Here is a 13593-nt window from a genome sequence, read left to right on the forward strand (position 1 = left end):
TTTTTGCCATACATCAATATGAATCGGTCACAGGCATACATGTGTCCACTGGATACTGAACTCCCCTCCCAATCTATACCCACTCTAATCCTCTGGATTGTCCCAGAGCAATATCTTCATGTGCCCTGCTTCATGCATCAGGCTTGCACTGATCCTCTGTTTTAATATGATAATGCACATGTTTCAATGTTATTCTCTCAAATCATCCCACCCTCACCTTCTCCCACTGAATCCAAAAGTCTGTTCTTTACATCAGTGTCTACTTTGCTGCCCTTCATGTAGCCTTCTTTATGGTCCAACTCTCACTTCTGTACATTACTACTGGAAAAACCATAGCTTTAAGCATGCGGACCATTCTCGGCAAAGTGATGTCTTTTAATTTCATGGCTGCAGTCACCGTCCACAGTGATTTTGGAGGACAAGGAAATAAAGTCTGTCACTGTTTCTATTATTTCCCCATCTATTTGCCATGAAGTGATGGGACCGGATCTTAGTTTCTTAAGTGTTGAGTTTTAAGCCAGCTGTTTCACTCTCCTCTTTCACCTTCATAGAGGCTCTTTAGTTTGTTTACACTTTCTGCCATTAAAGTAGTCTCATCTACATAATCTGAGGTTACTGGCATTTTTCCCAGCACTCTTAATTCCAGTTTAAGCCTCATCCAGACTGGCATTTCACATTTTGTCCTCTGCATATAAGTTAAATAAAGAGGGTGACAACATACAGCTTAGATATATTCCTTTCCCAGTTTTGAACCAGTCCAGTGTTCCATGTTTGGTTCTAACTGTTGCTTCTTGACCTGCATACAGCTTCCTCAGGAGGCAGGTAACATGGTCTGGTAGACCCGTCTCTTGAAGAATTTTCCATAGTTTGTTGTGATCCACACAGTCAAAGGCTTTAGCATAGTCAATGAAGCAGAAGTAGATGTTTTCTGGATCTCTCTTGCTTTCTGCATGTTTCAGTGAATGCTGGCAATTTGATCTCTTATTCCTCTGCATTTTCTAAATCCAGCTTGTACATCTGAAAGTTCTTTGTGAACATATTGTTGAAGCCTACCTTGAAGGATTTTGAGCGCTACCTTACTAGCATGTGCAAAGAGCACAATTGTGTGGTAGTTTGAACATTTGCTGGCATTGCCCTTCTTATTGTGGTGTCTTCTCTTTTTGCAGAATACGGGCTTGAGGACACTCAGACTCTTAATAATTGTGGAATGTGAGATTAGTAGTTGTGACACATGGACTTAGTTGCCCAGGGCATGTGAAATCTTCCTGGACCAGGGATCAAACCCATGCACTCTGCATTGGCAGGCAGATTCTTATCACTGGGGGGAAGTCCTGTAAATTAAGTTTCTTGAGTTAAAATTTCTAACCTTTTACATTGTTATTATTTTGTGTATATATTATATTTCAAATACCAAATATTTAAAAGGATGACGAAGTTTTAATGACAGATGCTTTTTATTTCCTACCTGTGAGAAAATGCTAGACTTAAATGTCCCTAGAAATTTCTCACACCTTTATTTTCAGATTGTTTTGAATTTTTTCTAGAAATGTTATCCTGTTTATTTTTGTTTTGGTGATTTGTATGATTTTTTGGTTTTGTTTTATTATTGTCATCACCATTTCTCCTCTTTATATTTAGCTAAATGAATTAGCACAAACTAAGGGACTAATCTCCCCAAATATATCAAACTTTAAGCAAGTGAGAATTTTAATAATTATTTGCCTAGGGTTGGTTGTTCTCCTAGGCTACTGATTCATGACTTCTTCAGAGGACTAATGATTAAACCACTGAATATTGTGGGATGTCTATGAAAGTGCCACAGGCTACTTAACATGTCTGCAAAGTGTGAAATAGTGTTAAAACAATCAAACGTCTTTAGAAATGCATGTATGTGATGGATAACCAGGAAGACACTCCTGGGGCAACAGCATTGTTCAAGAAGTGTACTATTATAGACCCAAACCGATCACTTGTTTTCTGGTAGTGGCAAGTCATTTAATTTCTGTAGGTCTCAGCTTTCCTATTTGGAAGTGAGAATAATAAATTATGCCTCATAGAGATATTATATACACTTGGAAATGCATTGAGACACTCTGTATACTATAGAACAGAATTATATTTCAACCAGTTGGGCCTTCTGGTTTCCCATACTGGGCTTCACTGAATGACTTTGTTGCATCTTGACATCAGTATGGCTCTGAGTGTAGCCTTCAAATTTGCAATAACATAAATTTGATTCTGTTATTATAACCCTAACTTTTCAAGAGAACAACATACAAAACCAAAGGCCAGTTCATGATTTATATAAAATACATATTTTCAATGTGCACAGTACTAATAAATACTGACATATTTTGATAAATGTTAAGAGTCCCTAGTAAGTTAAATAAGTGATAATAAAGTTACCCTAGTGAGTGTGGAATAATAGGTAAGGTAGATGGAAAATTTTGAGGGATAATTCTCCCACACTGTATAAAAACCTCCTTCTCCACAACAGCTATCTCCCTTTTAACAAGAATGATTCCCAGATATTTCTGCCACTCGAAGGATAATAGCATTGAAATATTTTTACTCTGACTCTATTTGTATTAAGGGTTCTTTCCAGTAGAATGATCATATTTTAGGCATCATATAATATTATTTAGTTTTAACTTATTTATAATTCCATTTCATACAATAAATGCTTCTAGAGAGATGCTGTTCTATAATCAGACCTGACCCCCAGCTCAAAATGTAAACTTAATTGATTAAAAGTCAAGGGAAAACATGTTAAAATTTGTATGATTTTGCTCAAATGACCTGAAGATTCTCTGTCTTTGGTCATCTATTCAGACAGATTTGAAAGCTGTATTGCCTACTAGGATTACCTGAAAGCAAATGTTAAAATCTTGGTCCAACCATCTAAACATTCTAATTAAATCATATGACATAAATATTATTATTACTATTTTCATTTTACTCATTAGGTAGCTCATAAGATGCTAAAGATTGATTAATTATGGGATTTTTAAAATGAGTGTTAGAATTTTATTTTTTGGGAAATATCAAAAATAATATTCATTCTACTCTGAGATAATATACATATAATCATTGCTAGGATGAGAGAATATGGATTGCATTTCAGTGACCTATGATTCTTCAACTGTTTAAATTGACTGAATTTGTAACTAAATGGAAATTTTACTCTGGCCACAGAAGGGACTATCTAAATTACAGAGCTATGTAAAAATGAGCATGATCATTAAATTTCAAGAACCAGTACTTAGAGAGGGCAACACATTAAAATAAATAATATTGCCATCTTTTCTATTAAATGGTTCCTAGATATTCTGTAATTAGGACCATCAGTCATTTCTTAATATGTATACTTTAACTTTATGAAGTACTGTAATGTTATTTTAAAATTACTGATTTTGTACTTGAAACCATAGAGGTCTGCAGAATACATATTTGTCAGAAGCCCATATCACCCCATAAGGATGTTATACTATCTGCTCTAACCATTGCATTACAGAAATCATTTAGCCTTCTCTCCACTGTTAGCCAGTCTGTGAAGGTTGAGGGCACAATCCTCTATAAGAATACCCTCATTCCTGACACTAATCACAAATTTGAGCGGTTCCCAAAAACAGTCCATTTTACTAACTCATGATAAGGACTCACAGAACTTATTGAAAGCTTTTATATTCAGAGTTATTGATACAACATGTAACAGGGAACATCTTTAGATTGTTGTTATTGTTCAGTTGCTAAGTCATTCCAATTCTTTGCAATCTCATGTACTACAGCATTCCAGGCTTCCCTGTCCTTCATTATATCCCTGAGTTTACCCAAACTAACGTCCATTGAGTCAGTGATGCCTTCCAACCATCTCATCCTCTATTGCCCCCTTTTCCTCTGTTCTCAAACTTTCTCAACATCAAAGTCTTTCTAGTGAGTTGAATTGTCACATCAGGTGGCTAAAATATTGGAGCTTCAGGTTTAGCACCAGTCCTTCCAATGAATATTCAGACTTGATTTCCTGTAGGATTGACAGGTTTGATCTCTTTGCTGTCCAAGGGACTCTCAAGAGTCTTCTCCAGTACTACAGTTTGAAAGCATCAGTTCTTCGGCACTCAAACTTCTTTATGGGCCAACTCTCACATCCACACATGACTACTGGAAAAATAATAGCTTTGACTAGACGGATGTTTGTAGGCAAAGTAATGTCTCTGCTTTTTAATATGCTGTTTAGGATTTTCATAACTTTTCTTCCAAGGAGCAAGTGTCTTTTAATTACATGGCTGCAGTTACCATCCTCATTGATTTTGAAGCCCAATAAAATGAAATCTGACACTGTTTCCATGTTTTCCCCATTTATTTGCCATGAAGTGATGGGACCAGATGCCATGATCTTCATTTTCTGAATGCTGAGTTTTAAGCCAGCTTTTTCACTCTCTTCTTTCACTTTCATCAAGAGACTCATTAGTGAGTGAGTGAAGTCGCTCAGTCATGTCCGACTCTTTGCGACCCCATAGACTGTAGCCTAACCAGGTTCCTCCATCCATAGGATTTTTCCAGGCAAGCATACTGGAGTGGGTTGCCATTTCCTTCTCCAAGAGACTCATTAGTTCTTCTTTATTTTCTGCCATTAAAGTGATATCATCTGCATATCTGAGGTTGTTATCATCCTCCTGGCAATCTTGATTCCAACTTGTGCATCATCCAGCCCAGCAGTTCATATGATGTATTCTGCATACAAATTAAGTCTTTAGATTAAAATTAGGCAAAGAAAGAGACTCATAGAGCAGGGTTTGGGAGGATTCCAGATGTGTTAGAACAGAGTATTGTCAACCAGGAAAGCTTACCTGAGCTTAGTGTCCAGAAATTTTATTGAATCTTCATGTCTTATTGATTATTTATTGCCCATAGTTGAACTCAATCTCTGGATCAGCTGATACCACATGATCCAAAGCCTCATCCAAAACCAGATAGTTAGTCTTTCTGGAGGGACTATTTCCTGCCATAAATAGGATAGACACTGCCACAGGATAGATACCCCTAACAGATGTGACAGATTTCCTTGAAGAAAACAAGAGAAAAGGTGAGGCCTTTATCTAGACAAGGCCAGACTCTTTTCTATGCAACTCCAAATGCTCATATAGTCATTTATTCACTTACTTGAGAGCTAATAACTTAATAACTACTGTGTAACAGACTGTACTATGAAAGTGAAGAAAGTGAAAGAGGTTTCATAATGACAGTGGCTGTCTTTATGATAATTTTAAAGAGGAAATATTAAATTATAATCATATAAATCATTGTAAAGTTAAAACCATTGGTAAAATAGATAGAGGAAACTACAGCATTTTATGACCCCAAAAATATCAGGACCTAATATAGGCACAGGACTTGTGGGAGGCCTTGTTGAGAAAAGGAAGAGCCAGCCCATTGGAAAAGTTCTTGGTTCTGGGAAAGATTGAGGGCAGGAAGAGAAGGGGGTGACAGAGGATGAGATGGTTGGATGGTATCATCGACTCAATGGGCATGAGTCTGAGCAAACTCTGGGAAATAGTGAAGGACAGGAAAGCCTGGTGCGCTGTGGTGCATGGGGTTGCAGAGTCAGACAGAACTTAGTGACTGAACAGCAGCAACAAAACTGATATTTAACAGCCTGCCTTAGCTAAGTCAAAATCAGATTCAGTAATGTTAACCATAACATATTTTCATATTTTCTTAAGACTTAGTTGATCTTTATTTTGTTAATTATTATTTTTCTTAAAAATAGTTTTCAGTACTCCCCCCAAACCAACAATTGTAAAGAATTTTAACAGGACCTACTTAATATTGTTTTATATATAGTCATGTCAATTCAATAAACAAACATGTACTGAGCAGCTATTATAATCAATATTCTAAGCATTGAGTAGGTAACTAGCAATGAACAAAATATAATAAAACCTTTTCCCCCAAGTACTTAACCTTCTAGTGATTTAAATGAGTTCAAACTCTGCATATAGCTATTGAATGAATAGTAGCTTATAATGTTAAATGCTAGATTAGGTTGCCTTTTTAATACCGGCTCTATAATGAAGTACCTGTGTGACCTAGGCAAGTCATTTGGTCTTTCTGTGCCTAAATTTCTTCATATATAAAGTATGGATAAAAAGTCTTATTTCTTACAGTTGTGAAGACAAAAATTTCACCATTTATAAAGCATTTTGACTTACCTGTAGAAAGTGTTCAATAAATGTTGGGTGTTAGTATCTTAAGAAGAAAGGAACCATTGGATAAGTCAGTCTAGCATGATTAACATATTGAATGCATTTGGTTTATCTTTTGTTTTTCACTAATTTACAGAATGACTATGGTATACTTTACATTTCTTGACCTCTCTTTCTTCATTTTAACACAGAGGATAGCTTATCATTAAAGTTTCTTCAATCTCTATCCAATTTTACATCTTTAAAATAGTCCATAACTTTTTATGACTTAGCTGAGTTTCTAAAGGCCAGGTCACACTCCTTCATACTTAACTTTGAAGAGAGTCTAGTGCAATTGACCCTCTGTATCCACAAATTATGCATCTATGGATTTAATCAACTGAAGATTGAAAATACCTGGGGGAAAGAAAAAAAAAAAATTCCAGGAAGTTACAAAAAGCAAAACTCGAGTTTGCCACACAGGAGTAAATACTTACATAGCATTTACATTGCATCAGCATTTAGAGCTAGTTATAAAACATTCATATTCTATTAGGTGCCACAGGTACTCTAGAGGTGATTTGATGTGTGCATGTGAATGTGCACAGGTCATATGCATTAGTTTTAGTTCAGTCGCTCAGTTGTGTCCGACTCTTTGTGACCCCATGAATCGCAGCACGCCAGGCCTCCCTGTCCATCACTAACTCCTGGAGTTCACTCGGACTCACGTCCATCGAGTCTGTGATGCCATCCAGCCATCTCATCCTCGGCCGTCGCCTTCTTCTCCTGCCCCCAATCCCTCCCAGCATCAAAGTCTTTTCCAATGAGTCAACTCTTCCCATGAGGTGGCCAAAGTACTGGAGTTTCAGCTTTAGCATCATTCCTTCCAAAGAAATCCCAGGGCTGATCTCCTTCAGAATGGACTGGTTGGATCTCCTTGCAGTCCAAGGGACTCTCAAGGATCTTCTCCAACACCACAGTTCAAAAGCATCGATTCTTTGGTGCTCAGCCTTCTTCACAGTCCAACACTTGCATCCATACATGACCACTGGAAAAACCATAGCCTTGACTAGACGGACCTTAGTCGGCAAAGTAATGTCTCTGCTTTTCAATATACTGTGCTATATGTAAAAGACTTGAGCATCTATATAGATTTTTATACCTAAGGGGTATGCTGGAACCAATCCCTCCACCCCAGTCATGGATACTGAAGGATGACTATACAAAATATTGACTCCTTTATATTTATTTTCTGTTTGCTGAAAATGTAAAGCTATTCCTTAGCCAAAATTTTTATTACAATACAGGTAACATTTGTACCTAAGATAGAAACCCACCAAGAACACACTCAAATAATGTGTTCTGATGGAGGAACACAATTCATTAAGGTGCTACTAGAAAGCTGTCCTTTGAAACCAGTCTTGTGAAGTCAGCAACAGAAAATGAAGCTTGACAGGAATTAGAGGGCAGATGCCTTACTGTTTTTTTTTTTTTTTCCCCTGATTTATTTTTTTCCTTCCCTCACAGTGAAGTTGGGGTAGTTGTTTGTTGCCCATTGACAGGAAGTGACTCAAGAAAAAGACAACTAGAAATTGCTTTCCTATAAAGATAAAGTAAAAGCTAATTTACCACTGTCTTACTGAATCTCATGCTTCACTTCAACAGATCAAGGTGGAGTTAGTGATCAGAGAGATCAAATGCTGAAGATGTCAAGGAGATAGTAAGCAATTGCCCTATTGATTGCTACTGATTCTAGTAAAATTAGTTTAGACCTCTGACAATTTTGGAAAGAGTTTGGTTATATACAACAGTTTGATGTCAAGCTTTAAGTTTAACAAAGATATTTTCAAATTTCTGCATATATTTTAAATCATGGTTCAAATATATACATACCTGCAAGTACGCGTATGTATATATACACATATATATATATAATTTGCTTCACCCTTTACTTATTATTGACAATAAATGAAAATCATTAAAATTTTGCTATCTTAAATAACTTGAACATGCCCATTACAAAATACAAATTGTTTAGTTTTTGTATTTTTTTTCCATAGATAAGTTCTCATATCAATGTTTAGTCACAGGGGAGAACAACAAACTCGATTTTTTTAAAATCATGTTTTCCTCCTTTTTAATTCCCTGGTGGCTCAGGTGGTAAAGAATCTGCCTATAATGTGGGAAACCTTTGTTCAATCCCTGGGTTGGGATGATCTCCGGGAAATAGCATGGCAACACACTTCAGTATTCTTGCCTGGAAAATCCCAAAGGACAGAGGAGCCTGGTGGGCTACAGTCCATGGGTTTGTAAAGAGTTGGACACAACTAGGCATGGCTCAACTGAACCATTTTCTGGAGTTTGGGTACTAAGTTATTTAAAGACTTGTACTCATTTAAAGTACAATTTCATGCCAGATAAAAAATATCACATAGGGATCATTGATGTCAATAATTTAAATGTAAAAAAGTAATTACCAAGATACATTTTCATTGTTCTGAGCAGCTTAGTTTCAGTGTATCCATGGTATACATTCAGTGTACTCCATTAGATATCCAAAAGCTAGGCTACATTGTGAAAGAATATATAATTCTTGTAATAGCCCTTCAAGAAAGGCACTGTTGCTGTAGTTCATGATTACACAAGAATCAAGATCTCAGAGAGAACAAATGAATTTGCCCAAAACATAATCATCTGTGGTAAAGCCAGGAAAATAACAGGTTTTTTAGTATAAAATGAGTAAGTTGTAAGATTACATATGTGCATGAAACTTGACTCGCATCAACCTACTTATTATTTCTCTCAGTAGACATCTTCACTCTCTGCTGTGAATTTGTACATTTCTTCTTTGTGGATATATTTCTTCATACCAGAAAGCCTTACATATCTCTCTATTCATTTGACATCATCTATCAATTTAAAGAAGCAACAGTTAGAACTGCACTTAGAACAACAGACTGGTTCCAAATCAGGAAAGGAGTACATCAAGGCTGTATATTGTCAGCCTGCTGATATAACTTATATGCAGAGTACATCATGAGAAGTGCTGGGCTGGTTCAAGAACAAGCTGGAATCAAGATTGCCAGGAGAAATATCAGTAACCTCAGATATGCAGATTACACCACTGTTATGGCAGAAAGCAAAGAAGAACTAAAGAGACTCTTGATGAAAGTGAAAGAGGAGAGTGAAAAAGTTGGCTTAAAACTCAACATTCAGAAAACTGAGATCAAGGCATCCAGTCACATCACTTCATGACAAATAGATGGGAAAACAGTGGAAACAGTGACAGACTCTTTTTTTTGGGGGGGGAGGCGTCCAAAATCACTGCAGATGGTGATTATAGCCATGAAATTAAGACTCTTGATCCTTGGAAGAAAAGCTATGGCAAACATAGACAGCATATTAAAAAGCAGAGACATTACTTTGTTGATAAAGGTCCGTCTGGTCAAAGCTATGGTTTTATCCAGCAGTCATGTGTGGATGTGAGAGTTGGACTATAAAGACAGCTGAGTGCCAAAGAATTGATGCTTTTGAACTGTGGTGTTGGAGAAGACTCTTGAGAGTCCCTTGGACTGTGAGGCGATCCAATCCATCCATCCTCAAGGAAATCAGTCCTGAATATTAATTGGAAGGACTAATGCTGAAACTGAAACTCCAATACTTTGGTCACCTGACGTGAAGAACTGACTCACTGGAAAAGACCCCGATGCTGGGCAAGATTGAAGGTGGGAGGAGAAGGGGACGGTAGAGGATGAGATGATTGGATGGCACCATCAACTTGATGGATATGAGTTTGAGCATGCTCTGGGAATTGGTGATGGACAGGGAGGCCTGGTGTGCTATAGTCCATGGGGTCTCAGATTCAGACACAACTGAACTGATCCATTTAAAGCTCTGCTTTACAGATACCTCATTTTTTAAAATAGGTTTTATTTTATAGAACAGTTTACTAAATAGTTACCATGTATACATATCCTTTCACTTCCACTGGGGATATACCCAGAAGTGGAATTACTTGATATGATAATTCTAATGTTTAATGTATTGAAGAGCCAGCCACCTGACTGTTTTCCACAGCAGCTACATTATGTTATATCCCCAACAGCAGTCGTATGAACTAATATACTGAATAAATTAGTATACTTAATATACTAGTATATACGGAACTAATGATATTGTTAAAGTTTACAGTTCATTAAGATTTCATTAGTTTTTACGTAATCTTTCTTATATATTCTAGGATATCACTCAGGATTCTACCCAGCATTTAGCTGTCATGTCCATTTAGGTGCCTCTTGGCTATGGTAGTTTTCTCAAACTTTGATGATTTTGATAATATTGAAGAGTACTAATCAGATGTTTTGACATATGTCCTGCTGTTGGAATCTGATGATCTTCTCATAATACTAGGGTTATAGGTTATTGGGAGAAAGACAACAGAGGGAAAAGTCCCATTCTTACCGTATCATATCAAAGCACATACTGTGAACAGGATTTGTGACTGTTGATGCTGACTTTGATTGTTTGACTGAGATCATATTTGTTAGGTTTCTCCACAGTGAATTTATTCTTTTTGCTCTCTTTCCCATTATATTCTCTTTGGAACTAGATATTTCTTCTCTTCATCCCTCAAACATCTTTATTACTGCTTATCCCAGGAGGTGGGGGCTGATTTTCTATTCTTATTATAGTGAACTCTTGTTGGACAGAGGATCAGCTTTGATCCTAAGTGCCTATCACCTATTTTATTGTATAGGGAATACCCAAGTAAATATTTGTTGAATCAAGAGATGTTTTCCAATATTAAAAAACAAAAAAACTGAAAACTAGTTTTAATGAGCCTATATGGCATGATTTTTTTTTTGGTCATAAAATTAGAATATAGCCTTAAAATGTATGAGTTTAGTTTTTACATTTCTTTAACAATTATGGAACATTGATAAAAAGCAAATTTCTAACATTTTAAAGTAATAGAATGACATAAATATTACACAAAAATCAAGAAATAAAACTGGAAAAGTTGAAAAGATGTTCTTATCAAAGTGGAAGGCTATTTTCATAAAGATAAAAGCCTCTAGAAAAATTATATTATGAGACAATTCATAAAAAAGCAGAATACCTTAATATGGATCCTATTCAGCATGATTTCTTCTCAAAATATTTTAATTACATTAAGAAAATAAAATCTAACATTTGCTTCTAACCTAAAGAGTGGAAACTTTCTCTAATATGTCTGTCTATGGCAAGGAATATCTCATGTGAAAGTTACATATAATTCTAAGAGTAGTGTTTCTTATTCTTTGCATTTCTATTTTGATTCCAAAATTACACTTTAAAGACTTTCTTTTTAATCCTATAAGTGGAAGTAGTAACACTGCCTTTGAGGTAAGTAATCTTCAAGAGAGAAATGACATACTCATGAATGGAGATGTATTTCTTCAGAGGCTTTCCTATTTCACTTGTCTTAAAACATTGCATTTTGCATTTGTTAGAAGTCAGGCTTATGTTGAAGATAATATTTGGGCTTATTCTATTTTGGACTTGGAAATTAATCATCTGCCACACAGTAAGAAAACTTTCCTTAATGTGAGTTCTTATTCATTCACAAAATGAAAATAAACATCTCCATGTTTCATAAATCTGAGTAAGCTAGCCCTAGATGTGCATTTTGTGTATGTGTGCGTGTGAATGTGTTTGTGTGTATGTGTTTATTTCCTACTGGACCACTGATACTTATTTTAGTATTTTCAGGTCCAAATATTTCAAATTAATCTTATAGACACTACTCTAGCAAAAATCAAATGATTGAGAACAGTTGTACATATAAAAGTGCTTCCTTGGAATTCTACTCTACTGGTTATTAAGGTTGTAGAATTTATTGTTATTCAATAGCCTTATACCCTATACAGCAGTGAACAAAGGCAAAGAATAATAGCCATTGTTTATTACTAAAGTTGTATGCCATATAAACAACTCATTATTAAATTAATTCTTGTCTTCCCTCCAAAACATGTATGTTTTTACTTGAAATATAAATAATAAATACTATTACTTTCTGGAATTTTTAAAGAGCACTTGGTAGATGATACTTTAGTTTTAAGATGATTTCTGTTATAATCTGTTAGATTTCTGTTAGATAAACTTTTTTTTATGTATTCCTCTCATCAGGATGGAGAACTGTATTGAACAATCATAAGTAAAGACTAAAATCTTATAGACTTTAGCTTGAATTCTTATTTATTATGAGTGCTGAGAGAGAGTACAAATTATTTTAACTCTTTGACCCTCAGTTTCCTCCTCCATTAAATAAGGAAGAGAAACAAAACATATCTTGACATAGATGTAGATTTGCAGTGAAGATAAAATGCAAATATGCATGGAAAGAACAATATTTGATACATTGTTAGAACTAGTAAATAACAAATATATAAAGTAAGAGTAGGGAGAAATAAAAAGAAATCATATACTCAGATATTCTACAAGGATATGGAAAGGATATGTGTCCCCGCATCCATAAATCCAATGTTCATTGTTCCTGTTGAACTTTGCTCTTCTATATTTGCCCAGTTTCTCACTTCCCTTTCAGAATCTTTAAAAATATAAAGAAAAATTGAATACGTACTATATATAATATAGGAAAGGGAGTAAGTATTCTAGGGGTGTATATTTTTCCTGAAGTATGGTGCTTTCTCTTTATAGAGTTATCAAATATCTGAAACTCTGATGATGTATGCCCCAGTATAGAAGTGAAAAGCAAAAGTAAACTCAATTAATGAGAGGATGTAATAAATGTAAACAATGACAAAACATATCACATATTCCAATATCATTTTGTAGTTTATATGAGATTATTGTGTAGCCAGATACTTTTTTCTGCATTTGAATTTTTTTAAATATCCACAGCTACTTGTTTATCTAATTTTACTGCTTCAAAGAATTGTTATTATAAAAAATATTCTCCAGATGTAGTGAAGGAAAAGACAGTAGTAAGTCTTTTAATTTCCTAATTACACGTGCTAAACAACCTGCTGCAAGTGTTTTAGACCTCCTGAAATTGGATGCCGCTTTTTAGCGGCCCTAGAACTTAGAACCACACCACGCTAGTTATACCTAACATGGGTCAAATGGGATGAGGAGACGTGAAGGAAAGTCTTCCTTCTGAGAGGCAGGCCTCAATATTGAATCCCTTCTATTCCAGTGAAGTGAACTCTGCTAGGGCAGAAAATGTGGCAGATACAAGATGTATAACTTGAGAGTTGTGAGCATCTAATTAGCTAACAAATGTCCCAAGTAGGTAAAGTTTGGAAAAATAATGAAAATGTGCCATAGATACAAGTTCAGATCATTGAGTAGAGTCAGTTTCAGAGGACATGGAAAACTAGTAGGCTGTAAACCCCTTGTTTACAGGATT

At 35.5% G+C, this 13593-nt stretch overlaps 1 protein-coding gene across 1 annotated transcript in view; it reads left to right on the forward strand.

Moving 5' to 3' along the window:
* LRP1B (LDL receptor related protein 1B) overlaps window positions 1–13593 on the forward strand; it is a 2196232-nt gene that overhangs the window by 930638 nt on the left and 1252001 nt on the right. The gene's annotated exons all lie outside the window — the stretch shown is intronic.

The sequence above is a fragment of the Ovis aries genome, chromosome 2, assembly GCF_016772045.2.
Source record: "Ovis aries strain OAR_USU_Benz2616 breed Rambouillet chromosome 2, ARS-UI_Ramb_v3.0, whole genome shotgun sequence".
In the NCBI taxonomy this organism is placed as follows: Eukaryota; Metazoa; Chordata; class Mammalia; order Artiodactyla; family Bovidae; genus Ovis; species Ovis aries.